A 17,934-nucleotide genomic window follows, 5' to 3' on the forward strand; every position below is an offset into this window, starting at 1 on the left:
ACTAACCACTTGACTTTGCTATTTCTCCTTTTATTTAACGAATCTCGGGTTTCTAAGCAATGTTCCAGTATTTAGGCTTAATTCATCAAGCTACAAGGGGCAGGATGCGTTCTGTTCGACTTTTGGGTCGATTGCGACAGAACGCTGGATCAATTTCGCAGCGTGAGGCTTAGGCTTAAGGCTAGAGTCAATACTCAGGTTATGGAATTGTGTGTTCTTTTCACGTCGGTTTTAGGCTGTATTTATAGGAAAAGGGTGTGTGGAAAGATAGATTTTAAGATAAGAATCCAAAAAGAATCCGGAGATAAAACGGCCCCAGGCATTTTCAGCGCCCAGAGCTCGGCGCCGAAGATTTCGGCGCCCAGATCCAGGCGTTGAAAATGGGATCTGGGCCGAGTTCTTTGTCAGATTTGGAATCTTAGAACACGGAGCTTTTGAGATTTATCCGAGTCTTTTAGTGCGTATTAACTTATGACGGAATGCGTCTGGGCCCGTTACGAACTCTAGGTTCGTTAGGAATTTAATTAATACGTAACTCTTATTTTCGAATTATACCAGGAATGCAAATTCTATCTCTTTTAGGATTTATGTTGGAGTGCAACACCTAATTCTGACAAGTTTCTATCTTTTATGACTTTGCCACTTTTAACAACTACCTTTTACGGCAGTTACTATTCTTAGCAGGTTTCTATAAATAGTAGCTTTGGCTGAAATAAAAGGGTGATTGAGATTCGTTATTTTATAAGAAATGCGTTGCCAAGTGGAGATTTATGGTCTCATCATCGAACCTTTCCTTTCGGGAATGGGGACAAAAGTAGGTGTCTACAGCTCCATGGTTTTTAATGGTGAATAATTGAAATGGATTGTTGTTTGATTTTGCAGATTCAGAACAAAATTAAGGAGCTATATATAGCAATGGCATTGAACAATCTACGTAATTGATAATCCAAATTGGAAGAATTTAGGTGACAAATGTAAGAAAATAGAGAAAGGTAGTGATGAGTAATGAAATCTAGGGACTTTAGGGGAGTGAATCAGCAAGACTAAAGACATTAGATAGATTAGATGGCCAACACCATGGCTGCCAGTTGCCCAAGCTACACGACAGAGAAGAGGAGAAAAAGAATGGTTGACTTGGTTCCAATTGGTCAAAAATGCATTTTGGTAAATCTACAACGCGGGACAAATTTTCAGAATTTTATTGCTATTTTTGGATAAAAATAGAATCATTAAAATTAATTTCCAGAATAATTCTTTTATAAAGTGCTAATAAAATAAATTTAGTTTTAGAATAAAATTAGTCATTGATAAGAACGTTTTTAAAATTATTAAAATCTTTTACATATTACGAAACATAATTTAATTTTTTTTTTTTGACATAGGATTAAGAATACAAAACAAAATTAAAATTAACCAGTTGGCCCAACACCCCGTGGAGAAACATAGCAATGTCCTTCCCTTGCTGCCCTCTTGGCTAGATTATGTGCTGCTTGAATCTAGTCTCGGTGTACTTTGTTAATGATGCAATTTCTAGACTTCTTTCCACAATCCCAAATTGCTTCAATTGTCCATGTCAGCTGAGCGTTTGGCTTAACTTGTCTCTGCAAGTAAGAAACCAAAGTGGTTGAATCCGTAAAAACTGCAATGTCTTCATAAGAAGAATTGCGTGCCCATTGTAACCCTCGCAAAAAAAGCCATTGCCTCAACATGGAGAGTTGAATGCCCTAAACCGTAATCACAACCCCCTTGAAATTCAGCATCATTCGGTTGTTGAAGGATCCAACCCATTCCAGCTCTTAAAGTTCCTTTATTCCATGCCCCATCTATTTGAAGTACCCTATATGACATAGGTAAGATTTGTAACCCTGTGTTTGCATAGAAAAAACCCGGTGGATAGATAGGCATCTGTTCTGGAGGATGAAGAAATCCTAGATTCGCACCTTCTTCTCTCTTATAAACTTTATGTTGCTCCATGGCAAGCCGAAGTTGAATCTGAACCGCAGTAGTATCCCCATTAATTGAACGGAAAACCCTTGAATTCCTTGTAACCCAAATAGCCCACAATATAGCAATAAAGGAGACTATTCTGTAACTTAACTTCCCATCCAAGCTAATAAAAAGCTGGATATAATTGAGAATCCAGTCTTGAATAGATAGGTTCTCATTAAAATTTGAGAGTATGCCAAGCACACTACTCCTCCACACATCTTTAGCCAATGTACAAAGACGAAAAATGTGTTGCGCGTCTTCGCAATGCTCCCCACAGAAGTCACAAGAGTTATCCAAAACAATTCCCAGACGTTGTAAGGATGTTTTAACTGGTATTCCATCAACCATCAGCTTCCAAATAAACAGTTTCCAATTTGGAAGGATTTTAAGTGTCCAGAGTAACTTAAAGAATGGGGTCGATCCGATCTTTGACAATTCGGACTCGGCCTCGTAGTGTTCTTGCCGCCTTGTTATCGGGTGCAAGGTGGTGGAAGGATTCACTCGGGAAGCCGGCCGGACTATTTGCTCTCGCCGAGCTGGAAAGGCTCGATTGCCTCGGCCCCCGACTGGACGCTCTGCAAAAGGATTGGCGCCCCTACTAGCTATTGGTCGAGAACTTTCTTCGCTCTCCATACATTAGATCTTAGCGGCATTCTGCTTATCCGGTTGACGCCAAGGCTAAAGGGTCCTTGTGGGACTGTCTTTTCAGTATTGGTATTGTAGATTAGAATGATCCTTCGTATTTCATCTTGCAGTGTGGTGCTCATTTGATGTTGAAGGATTTGATTCATCTGTTGATGTAATCAGGCTAGGATTTTCCGCAGCGTCCCTACTGAAACCGGCAGGTTTAGGTTTTCATCCAATACGGTATCTTTTAAACTGGCACTAAGATGTCCACCAGGAGGTGGCGCATCGACGTCCGGCTCCTCTTCAATGATTACTTCGGCTTCCTGGACGGGGCGAGGAGTGTTCCCAGCATTGGCAATCCGATTGGCCTTTCTATGTAGTGTTGGCTCCTTTCACGTGCACGCCTTTCTCCTGTGTTGTCGTTGGGTTCTTCTCTTTCGGATTGCAGTTCCGCCATTATATTGTAACTCCCCGCAGACGACGCCAAATATTGTGGGAACTTTGCTGGTGATGATATGTCACCCTTTCCTCAGAGGTATCAAGTATGCGCTGGCACGATCTTCCTGCAACCTGCAAAACAAGAATATTACTGTAGGAATATTCCCTCCGATGCCTAAGTAAGTATTGGCTAGAGAGAGAAGTAATTTCTAGAGAGAAGGCAGAGCATAATAGTTTAAGGTAGGTAGGAATGAATTGATTGCCCTTTTACCTTGGGATTTGAACTATTTATAGGACTAGGGTATTTGGGAAGTGTCCCAAAACCCTAGCCATATGATTGGTTGACCTCATGTCTATGTGTCCTTGTAGAGAACAGAGAGACCTGAAAAGGGCCCTTTTTAGTGTATGGGCCTTTTCAAGTGTTTTGGGCCTTTATGCTTTATTTTTAGAGATGATTTGGTTAGACATGTGCATCTCTCCAGCAAGCATAGACCACACGATTCCCCATGGTAGGTCCAAGCGGAGCTTGCTATTTCTAAGGCCACATCAGTTAGTACGTCTTCTCTTATTTTTTTGGAGTTTGGAAATAGTGAGTGCATAATGTTGTGGAGATTATTGGAGTTGGTTTTATTGGTTATAACTCTTACATGTACAAAATACTCCTTACCCCTTGTTCTCACCCGACCAATATTACAAGCCTATCTAAAGACCTTTTTTTATCATCGTGCAATATGTGTGCAAAAATAGGTTGAAAGTAGTCATTTATTAAGGGCCAAAGAGTATATGTGAATTTCGAGTCGACTCCGGCGTAGGTTGAGTGTTTAGGAGAACCTTCAGACACACGAGTGTTGCGAGTTGGGAGGGGCTACTACTCACTTGATAGTGTGCATGTTTTTAAAGGAAAGGTGAGTGAACGGGCCGCATTTGGTTCGATTTCCCGCCACATAACGATAGGAGTGACACATATGGTGAGACCTGATCCTGATTATATGCGTATGATTTGTGAGCCTTTTGTGAACTTTGTACAGGTTTAAATGTGGCCATAAAGAATAGATAATTCAATCATGAAGTTTTCTTTCCTTGATTTGATCCTTGACTTGTCGTATATGATTTTAAGTGTATTCGGGGTGAGTTGATTATCTGAGTCTCATTGATGCTCTTTTCTTAGGGACAAGCAAAGGTTTAGCTTGGGGGAGTTTGATACATACGTATTTATATAGTTTTTACCCCCATCCCAAGGGCGCTTTTGTTCTCATTTGAGCTCTTCGGAGCCAATTTTTGTGCTAATGTGCGTTATGAAGTTTAATTAGTTGCAGGACCTCCCTTTGATGATAATTGGTCTTTTTAGACCCATTTCTATTGTTCCTGGACGACTAAGCACACCTCGAGCAATCACGGGATATTTAATCCAACTTCAAGGGGCACAAAAGGTAAAACTAAGCCCAAAGAAGTTGGGCTCCGGTCAAAGGCTTCAAAGCTGTGGAAAAAGCCTCATTGCACCGACAACGGTGGCCTCGGTTTCCCAAAATCGGCCGGTTTTCAGATCATGGAGATTGTTACTTGCATTCGCATTCGACCGGATTTAGAAATCCGGGGGCATCGGTTTTGAGGTCAGCAAAATCCGGAGCAGGCATATGTGCCGAAAAACGGTCGGTTTTCGGAACCCGGCCGGTTTTCGGTGCTTTCCCTTATTTTATTCGATTTTCTCCGTACATTTTTGGGGGAAGCTTTAAATATTAACTTGAGTTTTTATTAGGGGACATCTCTTAATATACTATTATTCAGCACTTTTAGCTTTACTTAGTTTTATTTTTACTCTCAAACTTGTTCCAAATACATTTTATCGTTTCAATTAAAGTTCGAAGCTTTCGTTCAATTCGTCGTTCATATTTCCGGTATTGATTCATTCCTTGTGTAATTATTCTAGATTAATTATGTTTTCATTAACATTAATTGATTTATTTATGTTTAGCATGTGTGAGTAATTTTAATCTAGGGTTTTGGAATCCATGAATTAATATGAAGGGATGATTGATTATTATTGATGGTTGATGTTATTGATTGATTTGCTATTGATTGGTTATATTTCTATGCAATTAGATTTGCGCAGGTTTAATTGTTATAGTTGCGCGGTATTGAGTTAATAATCGAGATATGCAACTTGATGCTAAGGCTAGTTTCATTAGGTAGAATTAGTTTTAATAAATTGTGAGAGTCTGTTATTGTTAATTCAATGATTAATATCGATTCGAGAGAGCATGTTAGTCTGATCAATCGTTTTATTGGTGCTTAATTGTTGTGTTTCATCCCGGATTATTGTTCATTGGTGAACCTATGCCCTAGGGCCTTTATTATTGATCTTCTCTTTGTTTTAAATATTGTCGTAGTTTAATTACCAAACCCAAACCATATTCTTGTTTGTAATAGTCAAGACCTTAGTTTTAATAGTAGAAAGAACATTGTTTCCCTGTGGATACGATCCCTACTTCCCTTAATATATTTTAGTTGGTGAACGTGAGGTTTATCTTTGATAGGAGTGCGATTTAGCATGTCACCTACGACGGTACCTCAGACCCTGACATGCATTTGGTGGCGTACCGACATCACATGTACGTACAGGGGACTAATGAAGCCACCTGGTTCAAATACTTCCCGCTACCTTAAAGGGAGCCGCATCCAAGTGGTTTAAAAGACTACTAGTTGGATCTATATCCTCCTTTGGGGAATTAGAGGATCTCTTCTCCTCTCGATTTATGGCTCACAAAGAAAAGAAGAAGACGAGCATGCATTTGGGACGTATACAGCATGGAGAGGATGAGTCATTTAGAAGCTATGTTAAGCGGTTCAATATGGAAGCCGGCCAAATCCCGGACTTGCTAGGTGGGATAACTCTTGATAACTTCGTGCGTGGATTAATGAAGGGGTCTTTTAAATTTGACCTGATGAAAAAGAGTGTGAGGAAAATGGCATATGTATTGAACGAAGCTGAAGCCTTAAATACATGCCACAGAAATATGTAGCGTCCCAAGCGAGTTGAAATCTGTTGAACTCGACAGTTCCTCTAAAGTCAAAAGAGATAACCCAACTACTCGGTCTAATGGTATCTGGGCTGTAAATGACAAAATATCAGGAGCACACGGGTTGAAAAGAGAAAGTCTGTTAGCTGATAAGACATATGATACAACACAGATCTATGCACAATCCTAATGGATGTAGGTCCAAAGTTAGAAATAGAACGACCCTTCCGGATGAAGTCGCCTGTGGAAAATCGAGATCCCGAGTTATTTTGCAAATTTCATAATGACATAGGTCATGACACCAAGGACTGTCGAAGCCTGAAGCAAACTATGGACGGTTAGGCATCCAGAGGTTTTCTAAAGTAATATCTCCGCAAGACAGTCTGCAGCAATGCAAGAAGCCGCAAAGAGTCACCATCGCTCCTATCTGAAGACGAGGTTATTGAAGGAAATAATGCCCTTGGTCCAAGTATGCATTCTATGTTAAGTCTAATAAATGCGGTTCAGTATTAATTAACAAGTTAATAATTCAGTGAGATCAAGTGAGCTGAATGCCTAGCTAGAGGCCGCTTCAGTTCAAGTGGAATTAATGATATTAATCCACAACTTACTCTTGACTGAACCCGTAGGGTCACACAAAATAGTACGTAAACGGATCAAGTATTTAATGGCATTAAATACTCTATCTATGGATATTCAGAATCGACGGATCTTCGTTTCAGTGGGAGCTGAGATCGTCACAAGCAAGAAATGAATACTCCGGAAACGATGATATTGCCGGAAACGGAAATATGGATCGTATCGGAAATATAAATATTATCCAAGTCGTAGATGTTGCCGGAAACGGAAACGTGGTACGTATCGGAAAATATTATCGGAAATGGAAATAATTCCGGAAACGGAAATATTAAATATTTGTTCTAAACGGAAATTAATTCCGGAATCGGAAATATTAAATATTTTTCGTATCGGAAATGAATTCCGGAACCGGGAATTTAATCGGAAGCGTATCGTACGAATAAGCATCGGACGAGGCCTGCCGGACGAGGGCCCAGCACGAAGCCAGGCCATCGCCCAGCAAGCCAAGCGCGCCACACGAACAGCCAAGGCCACGCCAGGTCCAGCGCAAGGCCGGGCCCAGCAGGCCATGGCATCGCGCGCAGCAGTGGGCTGCGAGCTGTGCTGCTGCTCGCGTGGGCTTGCGGCTCGCGTGGGCCGAGCGGCCGTGTGGGCTGTGTGCGGGCATGGCCTGCACGCTCGTGGGTCATGCTCGTGTAGAGTTTGTGTTCACATACGAAACCTAAATTGTATAGGATTTGTTTGATGATTAAATTCCTAATCCTAAAAGGATAAAATTAATTAGTTAGAGTCCTACTAGGATTCTAGTTTAACTAATTAGTATCCTAATAGGATTCCAGTTCCTTTTCCATACCTCTATAAATAAGGGCCTAGGGTCATTATTTGCAGGTACGATTAAAGTATTCAAAGGGTAAGTTTTTGAAAGAAAAATCAGCCATACACTTGCAAACACATAGCCGAAATTCCTAGTAACCTTAAGGGCGATTCTAGATGGTCTAACTTGAGGCGGATCCGGACGTACTGTGGACTATCTACGGAGGGACGACACTTGGAGTCCTAAAGACTTGTTCTTGTTCGGTTCGGGCGCAGCTAGGGAAGGCACGCTACAACATGTATGCATCAATTCTATGCTAAATGATTATGTGAATATAATATGCTTTCCTGGCTTTATGGTTTTTTCGCATGATTTATGAATTGTCATATGTATCATAACCTTACAGTTATTCCTACGGAAGAGGAATTTGTAGCAGTCATTTCGGGTGGATTAGCGTCTGGAGGACCCACAAATCCAAGGCGTCATGACTATGAGAAGCCTAGGCAGAAAGGTACCAGCAATCGGGAATGTATCCCTCATATAGAAATCTCAGAGGATGATTACCGAAAACAACAACCCCATATGATGATGACCCACTAGTGGTAGAGATCAAGGTGGCTAATCAGAAAGTAAAAAGAGTTCTCATTGATACGGGAAGCTCGTCCAATATTATCAGTTTTCAATGCCTAAGGAAGTTGCAGCACGACCCAGATGCAATAGTGGACGTCCATGGGCCATTGGTAAGTTTCGGAGGAAGCATCATTCATCCAATAGGGGCCATTACCCTCTCTGTTTAGATTGGAGAACCTCCGTTGGTGAGACTGATCCCGGTCTGTTTTATAATTATACAAGACCTCAACGCATTAGACTGATCCCGGTCTGTTTTATAATTATACAAGACCCAGACGGGGATCCCTCCAGATGATCCAATGGCCGCTGAATTAGTCTGTCTGCTGCAGGAGTACAAGGAGATCTTTGCTTTTACAGTGGAGGAAATGCCTGGTATTCACCCAGACGTGGCAGTTCACAAACTAAATGTGGACGAAAAGATGAGACCGGTCTGTTAGAAGAAAAGAAATCATGGTGAAGCCAGAAACTAGGCCGCGGCGCCAAAGTACAGAAGCTTATGGATGTCGACTTCATTCGGCCGAGCCAATACCCTGACTGGGTGGCAAATATGGTCCTCGTCCCCAAGACAAAAGGAACATGGAGAATGTGTGTTGATTATACCGATCTGAACAAAGCCTGCCCCAAAGACAGTTTTCCCCTGCCCAAGATAGATCGGCTAGTAGATTCTACTGCCGGCCACGCCATGATGAGTTTCATGGACGCTTACTCTGGTTTCCATCAAATCCCACTGTGGCTTGAAGACCAAGAAAAACCTCCTTTGTCAGAAAACAAGGGTTACACTGTTACAAGGTCATGTGATGAGCGGCATTTATGTCGCTCTAAGCTTAGGATTTTATAGAATTGTATTATGCTTTTTGATAGTTTTGTATAGTTTTGTTACATTTTTTTCCCCTTATTCCATCTTGCACTTTTTTAGGTAAAATGTTGGAGAATGATGGAAAAGAATGGAAATATGCTCGAATCAGGCCCGTGCGATCGCACGGGAATTCTGTATGTTCGTACGGGTCAGCAGACTTGGCCTTAAAGTCAATCAGGCTCGTGCGATCGTGTTCCAAGAGTGTGTGTTCGCACGAAATCGCAAAAACGATGCAGGAACTATTTGGAACATCGTGCGCTCGCACCAGAAATTAGCCCGCTCGCACGGATTTTTCGTGTGCTCGTACAGAATTTTCGTGCGAGCACATGAAGAATTTGGAATATTTTGGCTAAGTCAAGACCGTGAGATCGCACGGATTATGAGCCCGTTCGCACTGTTCGAAGAAGAGAATCGTCGCTGAGAACGATCGCACGGATCCAGGGCACGTTCGCATCGATGCGATCGCATCTGGGTCTCCGCGATCGCATGGCTGCGCGGGCTGACCTTTTCGAGTTTAAATTTCTATTTTTTAGGGGTTTGTATAAATAGAATTTTCATTTTTTATTAACAACAATTAATTTTCAGAAATAGAATTTAGGAAGCTTTAGAAGGTTTGCTCTTCAAGCTTAGTTTTCTAGAGAGAGAAACTCCATTGCTTTGAAGCTTCAAGTTGTAATTTCTTCAAATCTTCTCAATTCCTTGCAATTTAATTCATGTTCTTAGTTCTTTGCTCATGCTATTTTTTTATTGTTCTTTGATTGTTCTTCAACTTCTTGAATTCCTCTTTGCTTTGATTTTAGTTTCATTGATTCTCAATTCTTAGTTGAATTGGCAATTGAATCCTCAACTTCTTGATTCTTTCCCTCTACTCCTTCAATTACTTGATTGCTTGCCTAGAATTCATGAATTTCCTAGTTTCAAATATGTGTAGTGAGTAGATTTAGGTTAGGGAAAGGGGAGAATCTAGGGGCTTAATTAGGGGAAATTGATGGTTGAATGTTAATTGATTGATGTAATTAAATTGATTTAGTGATAGGATATCCATGACTAATTGAGTAGTAGTTGCAAATACTAATTGATTGGAATTGATTGGATTGCATAGCCTAGGTTTGGCAAGACATTGTGAGCCTATTTTGTGCAAGTGAATGGTGGTTCCTATTATATGCAAGTTTATCTAGTTTAGGATTAGGCGAAATCTCTTCCATAGGCTAGATGCTTCGCGTGCTCCATCCGAGAGGGGGCGAGCACGTCATTCGATGCCATTCCCCTATGCACTAAGTCGTTGCATCATAATCATGATTGCTTGATTGTTTGGATCGTTTCCCCCAATTCCCTAGGCTATCCCCGACTCCCTAGTATTTCCCTACATTGTTTAATTCCTTGATTGATTAGCTTAGTTTTCTTAGAAATTAATTCAAACCAACTCTTGTCTAAACTAGCTTAACGCCTTGACTCAATGCACACCTTTTCTATGGGATGATCCCTATACTTGCCGCTATAGCAATATAGCCGGTTAGTTAGTGGTTTATAAATTTTTTTTGGTCGAGTGATTTTCTTTTCAACGACGGAAAAACGCCTTATCATCATGCCATTTGGCCTAAAAAATGCGTCGGCCACATTTCAGCGTCTGGTAAACAATGTCTTTATAAAACAACTTGGCAGGAACATAGAAGCTTAAATTGATAATATGACTGTGAAAAGTAAGCAGCGGATACTACACCTTAACCTTTGAGACACTCCGCGCCTATCAGATGAAGCTGAACCCCAAAAATGCATTTTCAGGGTAACTTCCGGCAAATTTCTTGTCTTCTTAGTACAAGAAAGGGGGATAGAAGAAAATCCTGATAAAGTACAAGCCGTCATCAACATGACTTCTCCCAGAACAGTTAGAGATGTGCAACGAGTGACGGGTAGCTTAGCAGCCTTAGGACACTTCCTTTCCAGAGCGGGAGACAATTGCCACTACTTTTTTAACACCATCAAAAAGAAAGCTCAATTTGAATGGACGACTGAGGCAGAATCCGCCTTCCTACATCTAAAAGAACATTTGAACACTCCCATGTCTTGTCAGCCCCCTCCAAGGAGAAGTCTTGTGTATCTATCTATCAATTTCAGAACACTCTCTCAACGCCGTCCTATTAACAGAAAGAGAAGGACTAAACCTGCCAGTCTATTTTGTAAGTCATGTATTACAGAATACTGAGCTGATGTATCCAACTATAGAAAAAATTGGCCTAGCTCTATTTTTGGCAAGAAAAAAGCTGCGACCCTATTTTCTGGCTCATCGGCTGATAGTGTACACTGAAGCGGCCGTTCACTAAGTTAGAAGCGGTCGGCAGAATGATAAACTAGGCCATTGAACTCAATGTGTTTGACATTTTGTACGAGCCAAGGAAGGCGGTGAAAGGGCAGGCCTTCGCCGACTTCATTGTTGAAATGACTCGGTCCATCTTTCCCAAGAATGATAAAACATTATGGACGGTTTACGTGGACAGATCCGCTACTCAAAACGGGTGTGGGGAAGGTATCATTTGTGAATCCCAAGAAGGAGATATATACAAATTTTCCATGCGTTTTAACTTCCAAGCTTCCAACAATGAGGCGGAGTATGAAGCATTGCTATGTGAAGTTCAAATGTGCAAAGCGGCAGGAGCAGAAGAAATTTTAGCTTTCTCCGACTCCCAACTAATTGTCAGTCAAGTAAATGGGGAGTACGAGGCCAAAAATACTACTATGATCAAATACCTGGACGGCGTCCACCAAGAGATACGGCCATTGAAGAACTTTGAGGTACGACGAATACCGCGGTCTGAAAATAACAAAGTTGATGCCCTGTCAAAGTTGGGCAGTTCGGCATCCTGCGACACCCCACGACATGTATTATGGGAAGTGAAACATAGTAAAGCATTGATGTTGTTACAGCAGTGGTTTTGGATGGGACGTCCACCTGGATGGACGATATAATTAACTTGAAAATGAATGGTGTCCTCCCTGAGAATCAGAAACAAGCGACAAAAATCTAAAAGAGGAGTTCCTGGTTTGAAATGGGGAATGGAACCCTATACAAGAAGTCATTCTCAAGTCCCCTCCTCCGATGTGTGACGCCACAAAAAGGATAAGAAGTCTTGGAGGACCTACACCAGGGGTTGTGTAGCTCTCACATAGGGGGTAGAGCCTTGGCAGAAAAAGCCCTTAGGAGTGGGTACTACTGGCCCACCTTAAAGGAAGACGCGATCAGTCTGGTACGAAGATACGATAAGTGTCAGTGCTTTGCCCATTTAATCCGTCGACCAGCGCAGCTTTTGACCCCTATCATCAGCCTAATACCATTTGCCTAGTGGGGGATTGGTCTGTTAGGACCTTACACAACAACGCCTGGTGATTTACGATATGTCATAGTAGCCGTGGACTACTTCACCAAATGGGTTGAGGCGTTGAAAAACACTAAGACTCAGGACGTAAGAACATTCATTTGGGAAAATATTATTACTCTCTTTTCCGTCCCGCAATCTATCATCTTTGATAATGGGCCGCAATTTAAGACTCCCAAGCTAGAAGAATGGCTAGCTGACCACGACATCATGACGCGTTTTGCATTTGTTGGCCGTCCACAAGCCAATGAAAAGTAGAAGCGTTCAACAAAATTATCTCTGAAGGAATGAAGAAGAAGTTGGATGAGGCAAAAGGTTTGTGGGCAGACGAATTGCCAAATGTTCTTTGGTCTATCCGCACCACGGCAAAAAGTTTGACGCGGGAGACCCCATTCTTACTAACTTACGGTGTAGAAGTCGTATTGTCCATAGAAATTTACGAACCCACTCTACAAGTCATGCTGTTTGACGAAAATGCCAACTGGGAGATGATGAAGGTCACCCTATATTTCCCAACTGTACAAACTACGCATGTCCAGGGAATACAACAAGAAGGTCTATAGGCGCATTCTGAAAGTGGGAGATTATTTACTAAGGAAAATGGAGGACGTCGGACGTGCCAATGAACAAGGGAAGCTCACTCTAACTTGGGAAGGCCCATATGAGATTTATGATGAAGTCCATGACGACACCTACCATATTCATGACATGATGGGACGTCTTATCTTGCGTACTTGCAACGCGAACAATCTAAAGAAGTATTATTTTTGGCCCAGCGTTAAGAAGTACTTTTCAACCAGTTCTTCTTTCCTTTAGTATACACCAAAAAAAGACACTAGTTAAAAGCGCATCATGTAGTACGACTTAAAGCTATCAATCAAAAATTTCCTATAAATAAAGTGCATGTCATTACATGAGTTTTAACACGGCCTGAAAAGTGGCCCCAGAGATTGCTTCATTCTCTCATGAATGAAGAAAAGCCTAGTTGTTTGACGGCCTGAGAAGTGGCCCAGATTAGCACCCTCGCTAGTCTGATCACCTAGAACACAGGGGTATCCTTCGAAAAGCTATATACTAAAAATAGTATAGACGCTTCAAAAACAAGAAAAACGCATGGAGAAAATCCTTGTCGTCCCTGCCTAGGGGCAACAACATTGATGGCATCAATTAAAATTTCATGGACAAACACAACAAAATAATAAATCACGGATAAAAACATCCAATCGTATTAAAATGTCAAAAGTTGAAACCGCATTGATAGTCAAAAGTCAAAATTAGTGGTATTTCCACTAAGAAAAGGTCAGTCACAACTAGTGATATACAGCTACACCCAAAAGAAATCTAGTCCAATATACAATAGCACATGAGAAAAAGGAGGACGTCTTATAAAATGAGGTCACACCAATGAAATCATTCATTTAATCTTCCTGAAAATAGGCATGTGCAACCAGTCACTCGTCTTCAATAAACTCTAGGGGAGAACGTCCTTCCCTTATAGCTTTTTCCACCACCATGTGGTGGTAAATCAACCTTTCAAACCAGCGGAAAGGACGCTCCGAGAATTCCATATTCCACGCCAGCTCCATTCCCTTTTTTATCGATTGCTTCCCCAAAGCAAAAGATTGGGCTCGCATCTTCTTCAAGTCGGTCGCCTCCAGTCGAGCTTCATCAAGTTGAGACTCCAACGAACTAAATTTCTCATTCAGTTGTTGCAACTCCTCTTCTTTTTCTTTTCGCTTCTTGGCAAGATCTTCCATTTCAGTGAGATTTTGGGTGATCAGCCAAAGACGCCTTGTGTTGTCAGCATGAAGAATAGTCAGGGTTGTGGCCTGGGAGGTAACTGTCTCCTGCATCTGCAAGTGGAGCTCATCCAAGGAAGCATAATGGTGCCCCCCAACTTGAAGGGCGACCTTGCGAGCCTGGATCTCTTCCTTAACTAAGGCGGCACGCCAAGACTTCCATCTGCAAGCGGAGCTCCTCCAAGGAGGCATAATGTGGCTTCACTTCCACTTCCAGATCATGTACAAAAAGATTTGGTGTCGTGCTCTGGTGAAATAATCAGACCACTCCGTCCAACCAAATTGTTGGAGTTCCAAAACTGACTGTGTTACCCTTTTCCCACAAAGGGAAAAGAGAAAAGAATCAAAGAATCAATGTAAAAAGGGCTTTGGCTGTTAGCCACATTCACATAACAATTAACATGAAATATAACCCATATGATTTTGATGACAGGAGATCACGTTGCAGACACTGATCTCGAATCTTCTGATTTACCGATATGACACATACAGTCTGGACATGGGAAGCTGTAAATGGAGTCATATGGCCTTTTAAGCTCGGAGCCCTTGGAATCACTATATAATCGAATATGTAGTATATGCCTCTTGATCGTTCTCCATCTGATTATGCAGACCAGTAAAGATGCACTTCAACTGATGTTAATATCATAAGGTTGCAACTACAGTTCATTCTAGGACTCATCTATTAATAAAACACCAATAAAAAGTTAAAAAGAAGAGGGATAAAAAGATACAATTCAATCCACAATAAATAAGCTCAAAGAACCAATATGTACATAAGCGTTCAAGCAACACTTTTAACCATTGCCATGCTAATGCAGCTCACATAATCCCCCTCCACCAAAAGAAAAAGGAACCCAAAAAATACACATGCAGGAAAATTTATGAAAATAAGAGAAAAAGGTAAAAAACAGAAAGACACAAAAGGCAGATGATGCAGTTGCCGAAGCATGGTGTTCATCTGTCAAACAAACTCATGGTGTATATAGGGAAAAATCCTATGGACATAATTCGTTCGAAGGTATGTAGTATGTTTTCTCAATACCTTTGATGTGGCCACCTAAGGGATAGCGGCATTCTCCCCTGGCTCCCTCTCCTTCTTCTCGATGGCCTTGATTGCTCCTTCACTAAGCACCTCGGCCACCCACTTGGGCATATCCACGACGCTCTTGGAGGAATCGTCCAGTTTTTCCATGGCTTCGTCTGAAATAGAAACAACACTAGTTAAAATTTAGAAGTTATGAAACTTTATTAGCGAAACAACTTTGATCATCACCTCTCGGCATATATGGACACAGGACCACATCCGAGAGGAAGGTGGTGTCCTCAAACTTATTTCGGTGGGGCAGTCAGCTCTTCGGTACCCACACACTCTTTGTGCCCACAGCGTAATGCTTGTCCCTGAAGAAGGAGGAGATCAACTTCCACTCCTACGCAGACACCTGGGGCAAAAGGCTCGCTCTTTCCACAGAAGCGAGGTTTCTTCATCCAACGTATGATATCTTCATCGGACGTATGAATAACTACCCACTTCTTACGCCAAAAGTGCCATTTAGACGCCTTCCCTACCACCGTCCGATAAGAACCCTTGTAGCTCAGGGCCAGCCATCCATCTATTGCTCTGGGGCTCTTTGACAAAGTCACCAGCCTGAGAAAGGCCAGGAAAGAAGGGACCACGCCATTAAGCTCGTATTTGGCAATATATCTGTAGACTTTGGCCCAGTAGTTGGGTGTCATTTGATTGATGCCTATATTGTAGCCGTCTAGCATCTCTATCACAAATGGGTGAGGAGGAAACCTCAGTCCCAGCTTCACAGTAGAGGCATAGACAGCAAACTCTCCATCTACCAGGCCGGTAGTGGTGTAGTCCATGCGTGACAACATCCTCAAATCATAACCTTCCCCCAGGTTCAGCATATCTCTATATTCCGCGTCGTCCTCCTTCAAGCCGTCTAACCACAATTGCAAGGGGGAGATTTGTGACGGCGGTAGATGCCCCTCCTCACTCTTTGAAGAGGAGTACGCCCCCCCTTCCAGAGCGTCACACTTCCAAGTTTTCATCATCTCCTACTTGAGACGAGGACTCACATTCAAAATCAGGATCTTCGGCTATTCTTACCATGGGGTCCTGCAAAAAGAAGGCGAAGGGCTAGCTTAAGTCGAGGGGCATCAACCTTGCTAAGGAGCAGTAGGCACAAGGCTGCCGTCCTCAGATAACCAGAACGACCCGCCACAAGAAAAGGAAAGCAACGAAAATGACAAATAACTTCCTCAAAACGAGAGAATTACCTTTGATTCGAAAAGGCAAGCTTTCCTAAGTCCCTTAGAATATTGCAAAGTGAGAGATTGGTGCTCAAGAACAAGTATGAACTCCACGGTGTTTGAAGAATCGCCTAGTGGTGGTAAGGGACGCCAGAAATCTCCTTCCAAGATAGCTCTCAAAGATTCTCACCAAATGAGAGGGAGAAAATCGAAATGGTAGGATATATATAGAGGGGTAAAAGTAAAAGACTTGGTGCCACGCGTCATCATATCAGAAGACAAAACAACAAGGGTAAAAATTAAGTGAAAAAACTTCGCCTAAATACCCTTCTTGTGGGGAAATTGATGTGGCACAAAGTCTTTATTTACTCCTGACGTATCGCAGAAAGACACGTGGCAGTAACGCTGCTTAGGTGTCCAGACCTCCTCGTCAGGATCAGGCCATGATAAACAAACTAGTAGTTGGGCCTCTTTTAGTTTTGATAGGCCCAACTAGGGAAAGTCCAATAAGAGGCACATACTAAGCCCTCCATCCAAATCCTATTAAGGACACATGTCCTCATCTAAAGGCATCAACCAATCAGATAGCTAGGGTTTAGGAGAAAATCCCTAAACCTCATCCTATAAATAGTCCAAATCCCAAGGTAAAAGGGCAAATCAATTCATTCTCACCTACCTTAAACTATTCTGCTCTACCTTCTCTTTACAACACTTTCTCTCTCTATTAAATACTTACTTAGGCATCGGAGGGAATATTCCTACGGGAATATTCTTGTTTTGCAGGTTGTAAGAAGATCGTGCCAGCGCATACCTGATACCTCCGTGGAAAAGGGTGACACGTCAGCATCATCAAAAGTTCCCACAACAGGAGTCTTTGATAAAGAAACACCCATAAGTGATTTGAATATTGATTCAGCAAAGGATCCCTTATCCAGGTCATTAAACGGGTTGGACAAACAATGACTAATAAAGATTAGATTGCAAGTAGAATTATAGTTTAGTTTCTTGAACAAGAATTGGATGTCAAAACGCATAGATACTTATTGGAATTTGTATCGGATTGACCATGAGAACACTTTAAGATATTAAATTCATGTCATAATTCGTTCTTATTAATGGTGATTAGAACCACTCCTGAAAACATGAGTAGTTATGATTACTTGTTTGAGAATTAGTTCGCTTTGATGCTCACTAAATGACGCATCGTAAAAAGAGACTATAAAAGCAGTTTTCAGGCTTACTATGAATCAAAGTAAGCCTTTAATAAGCTACAGGAAGGGATTGACCTTCTATCTTTTGATAGGATATGGTGTTAATGTGTAACAAGGCCTCGATCTCGGAGAGTTAGATACTGTGAAAATGCATGGTCGTGCTCAGGTTAGTTAAGGTTTAACCTTCTGTAAAAGTTTAACAGTTGAACACAGTATTTCGAGAAACACTTTTGTACCTAATAAGGATGGTTTTGATTTTACGTTATGTTCACCAAATAACACTAAGAGACAAAGGAATAGGAATACACACTTCTAAAGAACAAGTGGGAGACTTGAGGAAA

This window comes from Spinacia oleracea, chromosome 3 (assembly GCF_020520425.1).
Source record: "Spinacia oleracea cultivar Varoflay chromosome 3, BTI_SOV_V1, whole genome shotgun sequence".
Taxonomy (NCBI): domain Eukaryota; kingdom Viridiplantae; phylum Streptophyta; class Magnoliopsida; order Caryophyllales; family Amaranthaceae; genus Spinacia; species Spinacia oleracea.